We start from the raw sequence: 14284 nt of genomic DNA, 5'->3' as shown, positions 1-14284 counted from the left end.
GGGTACGATGTGACTTTTATTCAAACGCAATGTTAACAGAACTTCATCACACAAAATGGCCAAAAGGTCAGACAAAATAAACAAAACAAGAAATTATTAGAGATATGCGCCGACCCCCGTGTTTTGATTTTGGCTTTGGATCTGGATCTCCCCTGGTTTGGGATCTGGATTGGTTGTTCCAAAACCTCACCTCCGTGTTTTGTTTTCGTGTTTTTTTTTTGGGATCTGGATTTTTTCTTATAAAATAAAAAAAACAGCTAAAATCACATAAAATTGGCCTTTTTTGTTCCTACAGTATAAATAACCTCAATAACATTTATTTCCACTCATTTCCAGTCAATTTTGACCACCTCACAGCTCACAATATTGATTTGTTCATCTTGTTTAGGCCCAAAATTTGCACCAAGATAGCTGGCTGACTAAGCTGAGCTGCAGCAGTGGGCGGCACAAACACATGGCAGTTCAACTTCAAACATGGCACATCAGGAAACACTTTTATTATTCAAGAGAGGCCTGAGGGAGTTGGAGTATGTTTGTAGTTGAAGGTAGGGCAGGGACAGGAAGGGTTGATTGATAGTAAATTTAATTTCATTTTTTGATTCAAAATATTATTTATGAGGGAGAAGGGGAGGGGAGGAGGCATTTACAAAAAAAATGTGATACAGTACATTTACATCCGTCCTTGCCACAGAAGAATCCTTCAGCATGGCTGCTGCTGCTGGGAGTTGATTTTCTCATCCCAAAAGGGGACCAGGAAGAGTGATTTCCAAAAAAATAAACAATTGACTTAAATAATGCTTTGCAAACCTCCTATAAAGGCATTTCCCAACCTGTACAGGGACATAAAAAAAATATCATAGTTAGTTAGTGGCTTCAAAGTGCCACTTAACCAGCACAGATATGTGGACAAGTGTAAGATCTATGATTTAAGGGCAGGGGTGGCCAACCCTCATCCTCGAGAGCTACCAACAGTGCATGTTTTCCAGGTCTCCTCACAGAATCAAAACTATAATAATTAACTCCACCTGTGGATCTTTCTAAATGTTTTGGTGAGTAATGAATACACCTGTGCTAGGTCATCTGGAAAACGTGAGCTCTCGAGGACCGAGGTTGGCTACCCCTGATTTAAGGCCTTATGTTGTGTCTTTCTTGAGAATCCTGTGCCTGCTTCTGCGGCTAGGAGTGGATTTTCATCCCAGAAGGGGACCATGAAGAGTGCTTCCAAAAAAAGATTGACTTAAATAATCCTTTGCAAACCTTCTGTTCTGTAAAGGCATTTTCCAACCTGTACAGGGACATTAAAAAAAAACAGATTTAGTTAGTGGCCTTCAAACTGCCATTGTTCCCACTGTCCACTTAACCATATGAGATATGTGATCAAGCGGAACAGAGCATTAAATGCAACATTTCAGATTTAAGGTTTAAGTCTAATGTTGTGTCTTTCTTGGGAATTCTTTCTTGAGCGCCATGCCTGCTTTCTGGGAGTGGATTTTTTTCATCCCAGAATGGGACTAGGAAGCGTGCTTTCCAAATATAAATAAACAATTGACTTAAATAATCCTTTGCAAACCTTCTGTTCTGTAATGGAATTTCCCAACCTGTACAGGGACATTAAAAAAAACAGAGTTAGTTAGTGGCCTTCAAATTGCCATTGTTCCCACTGTCCACTTCTTAGATATGTGAATATGTTAGAATGTAGAAGGCCAAAAATTGGGTGGACCACACATGGCTGATTGATCAACCATGGCGACTGGTTTAGTGTCATAAGGAAGAGGAGGCTGCAAACTGGGTGTCATGTTATGAGTTGGCCATATGGGGTATGTTGCTGTTAAGGGATCAGGCTGGTTATCATTATCAGTGGACACATTATTATTATTATTATTATTATAGTTGTTGTTATTTTGGGTTGCCATCTCCTGAAGGGTGTTTACCAACAGACAGAGACTACCTACCTATCAGCTCAGGCATAGACACTTCCTAAGGAACAGAGCTCTGTTCTCTGGAGGGAAGCCAAATAGGTGGGAGCCCCTATTCCAACATCTGAAGCTCTTATCTCTCCACATCATCTATTATAGATGAAAAAAATGTTATCGGGGACATCTAGCTCCTCTTTCTGTACCCTGCTCACCCTTTTTGGACAGGAAGTCCAGGATGGATGGTTTGGAAGAAGAAGGCCTAGCAACAGATGGGGACAGTTATTATCAAGACCTGATCCCCCCAGTGGGTGTAGTCTGGGAGGTATAGGTTGGCTTGCAGGCAGCGGAATAACGAAGGCCTCCATGTTGTCTGTGCTTACTATTTCAGTTTGCGATTCAGGTAGGAATAAAGTCGGCTATAGAACACAGTGACAGAATCACTGGATGTCTCAGTGCATTGAGGCCAAAATGCGATCCATGAATTCCCAGACAGATTCTGGACAGATCTTTTGATTGTAATAATCTTTGGTAATTCCTGGCAATGGTGGGTGTTATAGCCAGACACTTTGAAGGCTGTAACTTTAAACTGCTTTAAAGAAAACATGCAAATGAAACCTTTCCACACTGCAGAACATGATGGAGAAATCCCTTGAAGTTCAGCACCTAGAGCATCTTTTTTCATGGTCTCTGAGGCATCTCCTGACTATGAAGAAAGATTCTTCACACTGTAGTGTTCCATTGTGACTTTTTAATGGTGATTTCAATGTTGTCCACTGGCTGAGATCCATCTCATCTGAGGGATGGGTTTTCCCCATGCAAATGAGACAATTCACATCCAGAAGGTGACTCTTATGTTTAGCTGTGGTGTCAGTCTCTCTTTTGGCAGAATTTGCACAATCTTGGTCTTGGGGGCACCATGATGAATCAGACAGATCCTCCAGGGTAAACATCTGATCTAGTGTTGTATCTATTTCTATTAATACTTTGTGTGTGAGTTTAGTCATCTGCCGCTTGTGGTGGAGCTCTTTTTTTGCTTTCTAAATGATCTCAAGACATAACGTAAAACTTAAACCTTAAAATGAAATGTTGCATTTAATGCTCTGTTCCGTTTGTTCTAATAACACTCTATAACACACTAGACTTATAATCTTTGCTTTTGTTTACGTTTTTGAATAGAACAGTTTTAGAATTTAGGATATAGGCTTTAGTTTTTTAGAGCATATAACTTTATCAGCTGTTAGGATAATATTACTGCTATGTTTAAAATTAAAAAAAAAAAATCTTTTTGTAACCCAATAACTTACAAAAAATGTTTTTGTTGCAATATTCATGCAGCCCCTTGACAGACAGCAGCACACCACCCCTGCACAGCTACGCCGATGACAGGTGTGGCTAACATGCACACAATAAAAATTGTTTATTTATTATTTTGGGCAGCAGCCCCTCGACAGACAGGAGCACAGCACCCCTGCAGACCTACGCCGATGACAGTGGACAGCCAGGTGTGGCTGACATGCACACGAAAAAATTGGCAAAAAAAAGACAATATATTTATATTTGGGAGTCCAGAACTTGGACCCAGATGGATGCAGCACCAGCCCAGATGGACACAGCAGACAGCAGAGCACCAGCCCAGAATGGATCAGCACTCAGCTAATAGAATAGCAAAAAACCCGCACCTGTAGGAAAAACCTCGCAGGTGCAGGATTTTTGCTAGTCTCACAGCCTATTGAATATGCCCCTATGTCGAAAAACAAATAACGCCATTTGACTTTTGGATCCACCCTCCTATTAGTACATTCGGGTGAAATATAATTTCTTATTGCCACGAATAGAGACAATAAGAAATGACAATTATTAGGTTTTAATAAAACACAAGGTACAAAATACACTTAAATATTAATAGTCTACAGAAGAAAGGGCTGAGCATGTGGGTTGTATTTTCCTGTTTCTAGAAACTAAAGGGGCATAAGTCTCCATTTGTTTTATTATTCCCTTTTGTTAACTTAACTTAATCCTAAACCTAGAAATAAACACACTGACACATGTATATGGAATTAAAAGCGGTCACAGACAGAATTTATTAATCAAATTGAAATTCTAGAATAGGTGGTGTGGAGGTATAGAATTCATTTTGTATCCTAAAAGTCTTTTCAAGTATGCCACGTATTCATTGTAAGTAAATGCACAGGGCAGGAAAGAGTTAATTCTGTGTGCAGACTCAGTCATATATTCACAGAAAAGCATATGTACATATATGGTTATGCGATTCCAAATCTTTACCCAGCCCTGTGGTTTTTCTAAATGTAATCAAAAACAGATGTGTCCTTCAGAAACTATAAATGTATGTAGTTTGCCACCATTAAACCAGAGATTGATTTCACACTACACAAGACAGTCGTGTTCTTAGATCTCTCTCTCCTGTGTATACACAGCATTGTGCTGTAGCAAACAAAAGCAACGAGGGTCTCTGGGCTCATTTTATTTATAGCCATAGCTTAAATACAGAACTGACAACTGAAGGTTCCACCGAGATATCCAGCAAGCTGATCACTGGATGGACAACAAGCGTGTCTGAGAGGACTCAGTTCTGATTCCTCTGCCTTTCATCACACGTAGTTCTGTCCTGGGATCACACTGGGTATTTATAGACACCCTCACTGCTTTTTTATTATTTTTCTGAAATGTACTAACCAATCTGTCATTTGTTGTTATATGTTAGGCCTGACTGACGTATAAGAGATATTTTGTCTGTGTGCATTTGTGTGTCTGAACATCCTCAGAGTGTGCAGAAGGGGGGATTAACCTTGGCATGATTGCGCGGTGTATACTGGATCATGCTGGGGCAATTCTCAGGTCTGCATGCTTTGGGAGAAAGGACATGCTGTAATGTCAAGTGATTGAAGTCCTGTTGTATAAAGGCAGGTGCCTGAATGCTTATCTTTTTTGCAATTCCTATCTATGACCCATATGAGGCATACTAGGTCAAAGAAGTGTCTTGTTTGTCTTGTACATCTATGAAAATGTATTTAACCCATTTAGAAATGTGTAGTTAGAGTACCATTAGTATATCCTATAGATTTAACATTGAGTGGGTTAGGTTATGATATAGAAGAAACCAAAGAAAGTCCATTAGATCTGCATTCAACACCCACTGGGTTTTGACAAGAGGGACCAGAAATTTTTAGAACAGTCTGTTGTTATATCTAGTTATCAAAAGAACAAAGAGATAGACCCTAATAAAAAGTAACAGTAACCAGATAAATTAGAGGGAATAATATTCAGTTAACTGCACCAATTAGCCAATAGACCCTTCACAATAAGGAAGTCCATAAATTAGACATATAGTCAGGATACTTAGGGACCAGTAGGTTCCACAGATATAGGTCATAAGGGATTTTGACCATAAAACTTGTTAGAATGAGGGACAGTTTTAACAAATGGGAAATACTGACAGTAAGTCAGTGCCTCAGGGCACTGCCCTGCAGGTGATAAAGAAACTATATGGTGATACAAAGGGCAACAGTTTTGTGAAGATGTTTAAAAAGGCAGGATTAGGTGAGGAGCATTGGTTTGATTCTAAAAACCCATAGGAACCCATAAAAACCCATAAGAAGGGAGCATAGATCGCAGATAAGGAAACAGGGTATAGAAGATAAGGTAGATAACTGGATTGAAAGATGTAGTAAACTAGGGGATACAATATGTAAAAATTGTCAGGCCCTATGGTCTGAACAATGTCCAACCTGTGGGTTAGGACTGATTGATAATTTAAGACCAAAAAACCCATTGACTCCAGAACAAATATTGCATCACATCAGAAATCCAGCTAAATATACTTGGAGATGTGACTGTGGAGTCTGCCATTATTGGCAAGATAAACAATGTACTACTTGTAAGGTTCTAAGAAGTAATAGAAGAGACCCTTTCTCTGAAGAACCTAAAGGGGCTACAGCCCCACCACCTTATGACACTAGACCATTATTTCCAGTTTCAGTCTCACAGTCAAGAGACAATGATGGTAATGTAGTACGTACCACCTCCTCCTATAAGCCTTGGACCCCTGTGGAAGCAATGGGGTTCATAAAAGATTTACCAGACCCCAGAAACAATCCTATGGGTTTCCTCAGGTATATGGAAAGGATTAGAAGTGTTCATAATGCCACATGGTTAGATATGCATGATCTCACTGAAACAGCATCAGGAGTACATGTAGCTAATCAAATAGCTCAGGCTAGAGCAGGAAATGGTGATAATGATTTTAATCCACTAAACATAGCAGGCCAGACAACAGCAGAAAGCGGAACCGAATGGGTAGCTAGTTGCAGAGTTTGGGCCCAGAGAGAGGCTGCTAACATGCCCGCTATAGAAGAGAACCAAACTAAGGGTCAATCTGTGGTGGAATATTATGAGCAACTCCTTAAGAGGCATACAGACCAGGGGTTTAACACACAAGACCCTGGTCATGTAAGGATTCTGAAATTAACTTTGTTTGCTGGAATGAATCCTGAATTAATGCGACAGTTAAAGGTCTGTAGGCCAGAATAGAAGATAATGCTAAGGAAAGGCAAGAAAAGTGCGATAGGAAAAAAGATGCCATGCCCAAGCCCATGTATGTTCTTACTTACCCTAATTTAAATCAGAAGGGTAACAAGGAACAGGGCTATAGACCACCCAAGCCAAGTGGTCAGCAATCTAAAAGATCAGAAGAATGCATGAATGCAAGAATGCATGAAAAAAGGGCTTTGTTTCAATTGCATGGAGCAGAGACACATTAAGAGGAATTGTCCCAAGTTAAAGAAACTCCAGACCCAAGACCTTTTGGTGAATCTTAGCCAGCAATAGGAAACAGGCCCCCAGAGTCTAATTTGTCCCTTAACATGTAATGCCCCAACAGGACCACAAATTATGATACCTGTTAAATTGGGAAATAAAAAGATAACCTGTCTCATAGACTCTGGGGCTGCTACAAGTCTCTTAAAAGAAAATATAGTAGAACCCAAGTATATGGGCTCAGGCTCCACTAATGTAGTGGGAGTGGGGGGCCAAGTTATCAGCCTCCCTAAAACCAAACCTATACAGATTGAATTAGACTCAGGAGTAGTGCTAACAACCCAGTTTCTAATTTCAAAAGATTCACCAGTGAATTTATTAGGAGCTGACCTACTGGCAGCTCTGGAAGCTAGCATAGTGTACAGAAATGGGGAAGCTATGTTAAGTACACCAGCAGGATTGTTGCAAACTATGGCCTATGACACTGCATAATCCCTAATGACATGTTTACCCTCTGAACAAAAGGAGGAACCCTTATTGTCTGTAATTGAGGCAAGGGTACCATCAGGGGTATGGGCAAAGGCGAAAAATGGATGTAGGACTCCTACCAGTAGATCCAGTAACAATCAAAATTAAACCTACAGCAACACCTGTGAAAATGAAACAGTACCCCCTTAACGAAGGCCAGACACAGGCAATAGAAACACAGATACAACAATATGTACAAGCAGGAGTGTTAAAACCCTGCAGATCCCCATGGAACACTCCGTTGTATCCAGTTAAGAAACGATCTAAGGATAATGAACCTGTATCTTACAGACTAATTCATGATCTTAGGGAGGTTAACAAGCATATGGTAATTGATAATCCTATTGTGCCAAATCCACATACGCTGCTAAACCAGATCCCTCCCTCTGCTACACACTTCACAGTCATAGACTTGGTGAACGCTTTTTTCTCAGTCCCTCTGACGGAAGAAAGTCAATTAATGTTAGCCTTCACTCACAAAAGTCAACAATACACGTGGACAAGATTACCACAAGGAGGAGCCACTTCACCTAGTGCCTTCTATGACACTGGTATTAAAAGGATGGGTACCAATAGATCCAGAAACAGTGCTCATCCAGTATGTAGACGATTTGTTGCTATGTACCAATAGTGAAACAATGTGCATAGAAGAGACAGTATCATTATTGACATTTCTACATGAAGCACAATGTAAGGTGTCAAGAGACAAAATACAAGTTGCACGGCCTAAGGTACAATTCCTAGGCCATTGTATAACCCACCAGGCTAAGCACATCCTGGAAGAGAGAAAACAGATTATACTAGATGTAAAACCACCCCAGACACTGAAACAGTTAAGAGCCTTTTTAGGGCTGATCACATATTGTAGGGATTGGATCCCAGGTGCATCTTCTAAGCTTCAAATTCTATATGATGCACTAAAAGGTGATAAGCAGCAAGGCCCTCTGAAATTGACAGATGAGCAGAATCAGGTGTTTCAGGAGTTAAAGAAAGACATTATATCTGCTCCAGCCCTGGCTTTACCCAATTACAGTAAACCTTTTACACTATACTGTCATGAGGTCCAGGGTCACGCACAAGGGGTGTTGACACAAGAACATTGGGGTAGGCAGAGGCCTTTGGCTTACTATTCCCTACAGCTAGACCCAGTCATCAGAGCTGCTCCAACCTGTATCAGGGGGTGGCAGCGGCAGCCATTTTACTAGACAAAACTGCAGATATTGTGTTAGGTCATTCATTGATAGTACAAGTGCCACATGCTGTTACAGAAATACTCAATCAGGCACAGACTAAACACTTATCTGCAGCTAGACTCACAAAACATGCTTTACTTACCCCGTGTAATGTAAACATACAGAGGTGCACGGTATTGAATCCAGCGTCATTACTTCCGAAAGATTCAAAAGGAGGAAGTTTAGAAACAGGAGACATTGACACTCTAGCAGCACCAGATATGCTCATTAATAGTAGTGCTGCCAGTGACAGTAACGATAGCAGAAAGGAAAGTGAAAATCACAATCTTTTTTCTTCAGACACATGCTGCGAGCATGATTGTATTCAGCTTATGGAACAGGAAATCGCACAGATCTCTCCTGTATTAGACATACCAATTCCTAATGCACAATTAGAATTGTTTGTAGATGGTTCAAGGTATTATGTAGATGACCACCCACATACGGGATATGCAGTTACTACTGCACATGAGCCAATCATTCAAGAACTTTTACCACCTACCATGTCAGCCCAAGAGGCTGAATTAGAGGCATTAAAGGCTGCATGCCTTTATGCTGAGGGACAGACTGTAAACATTTACACTGATTCCAGGTATGCCTACGGGATCGCTCAAGATTACGGTCCAATCTGGAAAAGTAGGAACTTTGTAGGGTCTACAGGTAAACCAATAAAACATGCAAACTTGATTAGACAGTTATTTGAGGCCTTTCAGGTTCCCAGGCAACTTTCAGTAATAAAGGTCAAAGCTCACACTAGGGAACAGACGCCAGAAGCAAAGGGAAATGCATGTGTGGATGCTGCTGCCAAGGAGGCAGCCATTAAGCCCCTACAACAGTCACCACAATCAGCTACTCTTATAGCATCAGCTGTGAATCCCCTAAAGTGAGTCAGGACCTTCTCTTACAGTTCCAAAAACAGGCCTCTCCAGATGAGTTGAAAGCCTGGCAGAAACAAGGAGCTGTGTGTATACAAGGAGAATGGTCATGTAAAGGACTCACTTGCCTGCCCAGGAGCCTCTACCCAGTGATGGCACAAATCCTGCATGGAAAGGTGCATGTGTCTAGAGACACTATGATCAACACTGTTAAAAAACATTGGCATGCTCCAGGGTTTGGCCAGGCTGCACAAGCCTTTGTGTCTGGGTGCATGGTATGTGCACTTCACAACCCTGGCAAAGCTGTCAAGGTACCACTCAAAAGCACCCCACAGACATTTTTTCCTTTTCAGAGAATCCAAATAGATTTCATCCAACTGCCTCCCTGCTCTGGGTATGTCTATGTCCTCGTGGCAACCGACCTTTACAGTCACTGGCCTGAGGCCTGGGCCTGTAGGGCAGCAAATGCTAAAACAGTAGCAAAAAAGCTAATCGAAGAAGTCATTTGCAGATATGGGGTACCAGAGACAATATAAAGTGACAGAGGTACTCATTTTTCAGGTGAAATTGCACAACATATAATGAGTGACCTAGGGATAGTCTCTGCCCTTCACGTGCTGTACCACCCACAAAGTTCCGGGCGCGTGGAGAGACTAAATGGCACCCTAAAACTTAAGATACAAAAATTAATGGCAGAAACAAGTAAAACTTGGGTAGAATGCCTTCCAATGGCTCTACATTTTGTAAGAAATACCCCACTGAAAAAGACTAAGCTGACAGCATATGAGATACTGTTTGGTAGTCCATACAAACTTGGTTGTTACTTTCCTCAGCAGTTGCAACATCTACATGGTGATTTGACTGGTTATATGATACAGTTGCAGAAACAACTAACTCAAATCCACCATCAGGTGTTTTCATCCATTCCAGATCCCAATGCAGACTGTAGTTCTCATAAGCTGCAGCCTGGAGAATGGGTAGTCATCAAAAGACATCTGAGGAAGGTCCTTGAGCCCAGATACGAGGGTCCTTACCAGGTTCTCCTGACAACTCCTACAGCGGTGAAGGTGGCAGAGAAAAATACGTGGATACACGCATCGCATTGCAAGATCTTTACACAAGGGGAGTTGGAGTAAAATGAATAAATATATGCTTTTAGGCCCCAAGCCTGATAGAGGCTTGTGGGGATGTATTCTATGTTCTGCTATGGTTATTATACTTATTTTAGCAATTAATTTTGAGGAATTGATAAACAGGGGTAATGATGCTTTTAATAGTACAAATGGAACTAATCAATCCTTGGTAAGAGTTAAAAGAGAATTGCATGAACAGCTTAATGAAATATGGGATAACAAGTTCTTGCAAATGCACTATCGATTAATGCAAGATATTAACCTCACTGATTGTTGGATTTGTACACATTCCCCGATTTCAGCTAAAACCATGCCATATGTGGCAACCCCAGTAAGTTGGGATGAATTAAGTAAAGCTATAGACACCTGGACTAGGCCAATAAAATTGACACATGAGCCATTTAACAACTCAGCAGTACAATTGTTTGTGGCTGGGTGGACCCAACCTCCCTTTTGGAAAGCAGTATGTGATGGTTCATTTGACCAGTGGAACAATTTTGGCCAAATGTGCTATCAAGACGACTGTGTTAATATTAAAAATGAAGGGTCTAAAAATGCAAACCTAAAGTTAGGAACTATTAATTTTAAAGTAAATGTTACCTTTTATGCTAAACAAGTAATTCGCTATATTGGTGAGGTACCGACATAGCAACTACTAATAGAATATAACACTAGCGATACTAGATGGGAACAATATCTCAATCAATCCAGTGTTTGGGATAACACCACAAATGATATACGATGCACTTCGGATGTCCAAGGTATATATCACGTGCTAGAGAGTTGCCCTGTAAAAAATACTTCAAGGTTGTTATGGCATGCTCAACAAGTAATTAAAACTGGACAGCATTTACTACCAAAAGGGTATTATTTTATGTGTGGTAATAAGGCATATAAATTTCAACCCTGGGGAGGGTCAGGCAGTTGCACTATAGCAAGACTGAGCCCCGCTTCATGGATAGCAGAAACCAAAGATATAACCAATAGCCCAGCAAATCATCGAGTAAGGAAGGATCTTATAAAAAGTAAATCTCATGCTCATGATTTAGTATATATCCCATGGTATAAGAAAATGGGCCTAGCTTTATCAATATCCGGACTTAGTATACAGAATGCTCATAATATAGAAGCATTAGCTAAATTATTTGACAACGTTACAGATGAAATATTGGATGCATTAGAAATAGTTGATGAGACTTTAAGGTATCATACCAAGATTCTCAGACAGCATCATCTGGTTCTGGACTATCTAACAGCCTCACAAGGGGGCATGTGTCAGATAGTGGGACCTGCTTGCTGTAATTATATAGCTGATAATTTTACTGACCCAATATATGCACACTTGAAGAAGGTCAAGGAATTGAAGGAGCAGTTTAGGAAGACGCATAATGATCCAGAGTATGATATTGATAGTAATGGATGGTTTTCATGGTTGAATCCAGCAAATTGGTTCAAGGGGATAGGAGGTTGGCTTTCAGGTATCCTCATGTTAATAGCTAAAGGATTTGCATTAGTAGTAATCATTTATATTGTTGTTAGATTTGTTGTATGGTTAATAAGGAAAATACTTACACTTGATTACTGTTCTAGGTTTAAAGCATCTAAAGAAATGTCAAAGACAACTATGATCCTGCTACATGAAAACGCCCAGAACTTTTGTGTAATCTGCAAGACAAGAGAACCATTGCTTTGCAGAGACTTGTGCGAACAATGTATGGCAAAAATAGAAGACTTCTACAAGGATACGGATGAAAAGGAAGATTCAGGACTATAGGGACTAAGAGACTCATCGCCTATATGGTCTTGAATGGGCACTGCCCCATGCAGCTACCTCGTTAGGGGGGATAACTTGTTGTGTGAAGTAGGGACCAAATACATAGGGGATGGGTCATGGCTAGGTAAGTTAGAAAAAACAACAGTATGTAAGATTTGAATCAAAAAGGAGGAAAATGTGGAAGTATAGAATTCATTTTGTATCCTAAAAGTCTTTTCAAGTATGCCACGTATTCATTGTAAGTAAATGCACAGGGCAGGAAAGAGTTAATTCCGTGTGCAGACTCAGTCATATATTCACAGAAAAGCATATGTACATATATGGTAAGGTATGCGATTCCAAATCTTTACCCAGCCCTGTGGTTTTTTCTAAATGTAATCGAAAACAGTTGTGTCCTTCAGAAACTATAAATGTATGTAGTTTGCCGCCATTAAACCAGAGATTGATTTCACACTACACAAGACAGTCATGTTCTTGGATCTCTCTCTCCTGTGTATACACAGCATTGTGCTGTAGCAAACAAAAGCAACGAAGGTCTCTGAGCTCATTGTATTTATAGGCATAGCTTAAATACAGAACTGACAGTGGCAAGAGGAAAGCAGTGCTCCGAGGCCACAGCCCGATGTAGACTAATACTAAATAATAGAGGGGGATTCCCGCCCTGTGCAGCCTGACCTGGGGCAGTACCATCCTCCCTTAATTGGCACAGCCTTTGCCCCTCCCTTGGAACGGAGACCAGGTCCCCCTTTAGGCGGTGACCAAACTTGCCGCTCTCAAAGGAAAGATGCTACCACAGGCATTCCAGCGCTAATAATAGGCCGCCCAGGAGCACTGTTTCCCACCAGGCCGCACCTCTATCTGTTGGGAGAAACCACAGACAAATGCACAATTCAACAAAAGAAAATATTATAAAAACCATCTGAAACGGGTGGGTGGCTGGGGTTGAATAAACTGGAAAGAGGAAGATGGCTCCCCTCACCAGGCTATTTATATGGGACCTCTAAGCCCTCCCCTAAATCTTACCATAGGCTTACACTCCTCAAGTGACCAATAACTAACCGCACCCCCCCAGCTTTTAACCCTTAACTTACCTAACAAAATTACATATCTAACAGGGTGCTTATCTATCCTCAAACTTATTCAAGTGTTCGGATGCATTTAGTGAAATGCGTCAGAAACAGGTGAGTGTTTTTGAAAGTTTTTTACTGGCACATTGTGGGCAGGATGCAGCAACGTGAGAAATGTGGTCAAACCCCGAAAATGTGGGGAAAAAAGTGAGCGCTAAAGACAAATACCCTCCGATAAATAAAATAAATTGAATATTTTTAATACCCAAAAAAAAGCAATTGCAATGACACAAGTAAAATAGTAATCAATAAATAAATATCAGGGTAATGGGCCAGCAAGTCACATAAGTATACAGTGTATAAAAGCGAGCAAGAGTGTAGCAGTTCAAGCTTCAATATAGTATATATGTAGTAGTTCGCTTAAAGCCATAAGCTGATCTCCAGGGTGGTTTTTAAAGAAACAAAAGTTCAGATTTCATATTGTAAATGAATAAATAGCACAGGAGCTGCTGGTAAGGATGCCTATGGACCAGAGGTGGTACTCACACGATGTAATCAGAGACCCAGATAAATCCTCCTGCAGTCCTTTAGTCCCCAAGCCGCACAGGCTGACAGCGTACCGAAATGGTCCTAACAGCGAGACCCGTCCACGTGGTCTCTAGATCGGCTATTTGCTGTATCTCTCCAAACGTTGGAGTGCGGCGTTGTAAGATGAGACAGCCGAGGCAGATGGTAACAGACACCCGGTGATAGGGATCAATCCCATGAACAGCGGTATTGCATCAATGCGAAGTGGCTTTTTGCTGGATCCAGAACCGATATAATATTCAGCCTTGACACATTTCTCTGCGTTAAACAGCTCCCAGTTTCCTCAGAAGGGATAATGTGAATAGAGTATTGTGACAGCCTTATATGGGGACATTTTTTCCTCAATTAGTGTCAATTAGCATTTGATCGTTCATACCTATGTTGCTATGAAGCAGAAA

The 14284-nt window shown here is 40.8% G+C and overlaps 1 pseudogene; it reads left to right on the top strand.

The window, feature by feature from the left end:
* Positions 1-8781: 8781 nt before the first annotated feature.
* On the top strand, positions 8782-9766 carry LOC148502534 (uncharacterized; annotated as a pseudogene).
* Positions 9767-14284: the final 4518 nt, after the last annotated feature.

This window comes from Taudactylus pleione, unplaced genomic scaffold (genome assembly GCF_031769625.1).
Source record: "Taudactylus pleione unplaced genomic scaffold, aTauple2 ptg000494l, whole genome shotgun sequence".
Lineage (NCBI taxonomy): Eukaryota > Metazoa > Chordata > Amphibia > Anura > Myobatrachidae > Taudactylus > Taudactylus pleione.
Note: the sequence above shows the minus strand (reverse complement) of the source record. Positions and strands in the feature narration are given on the sequence as shown.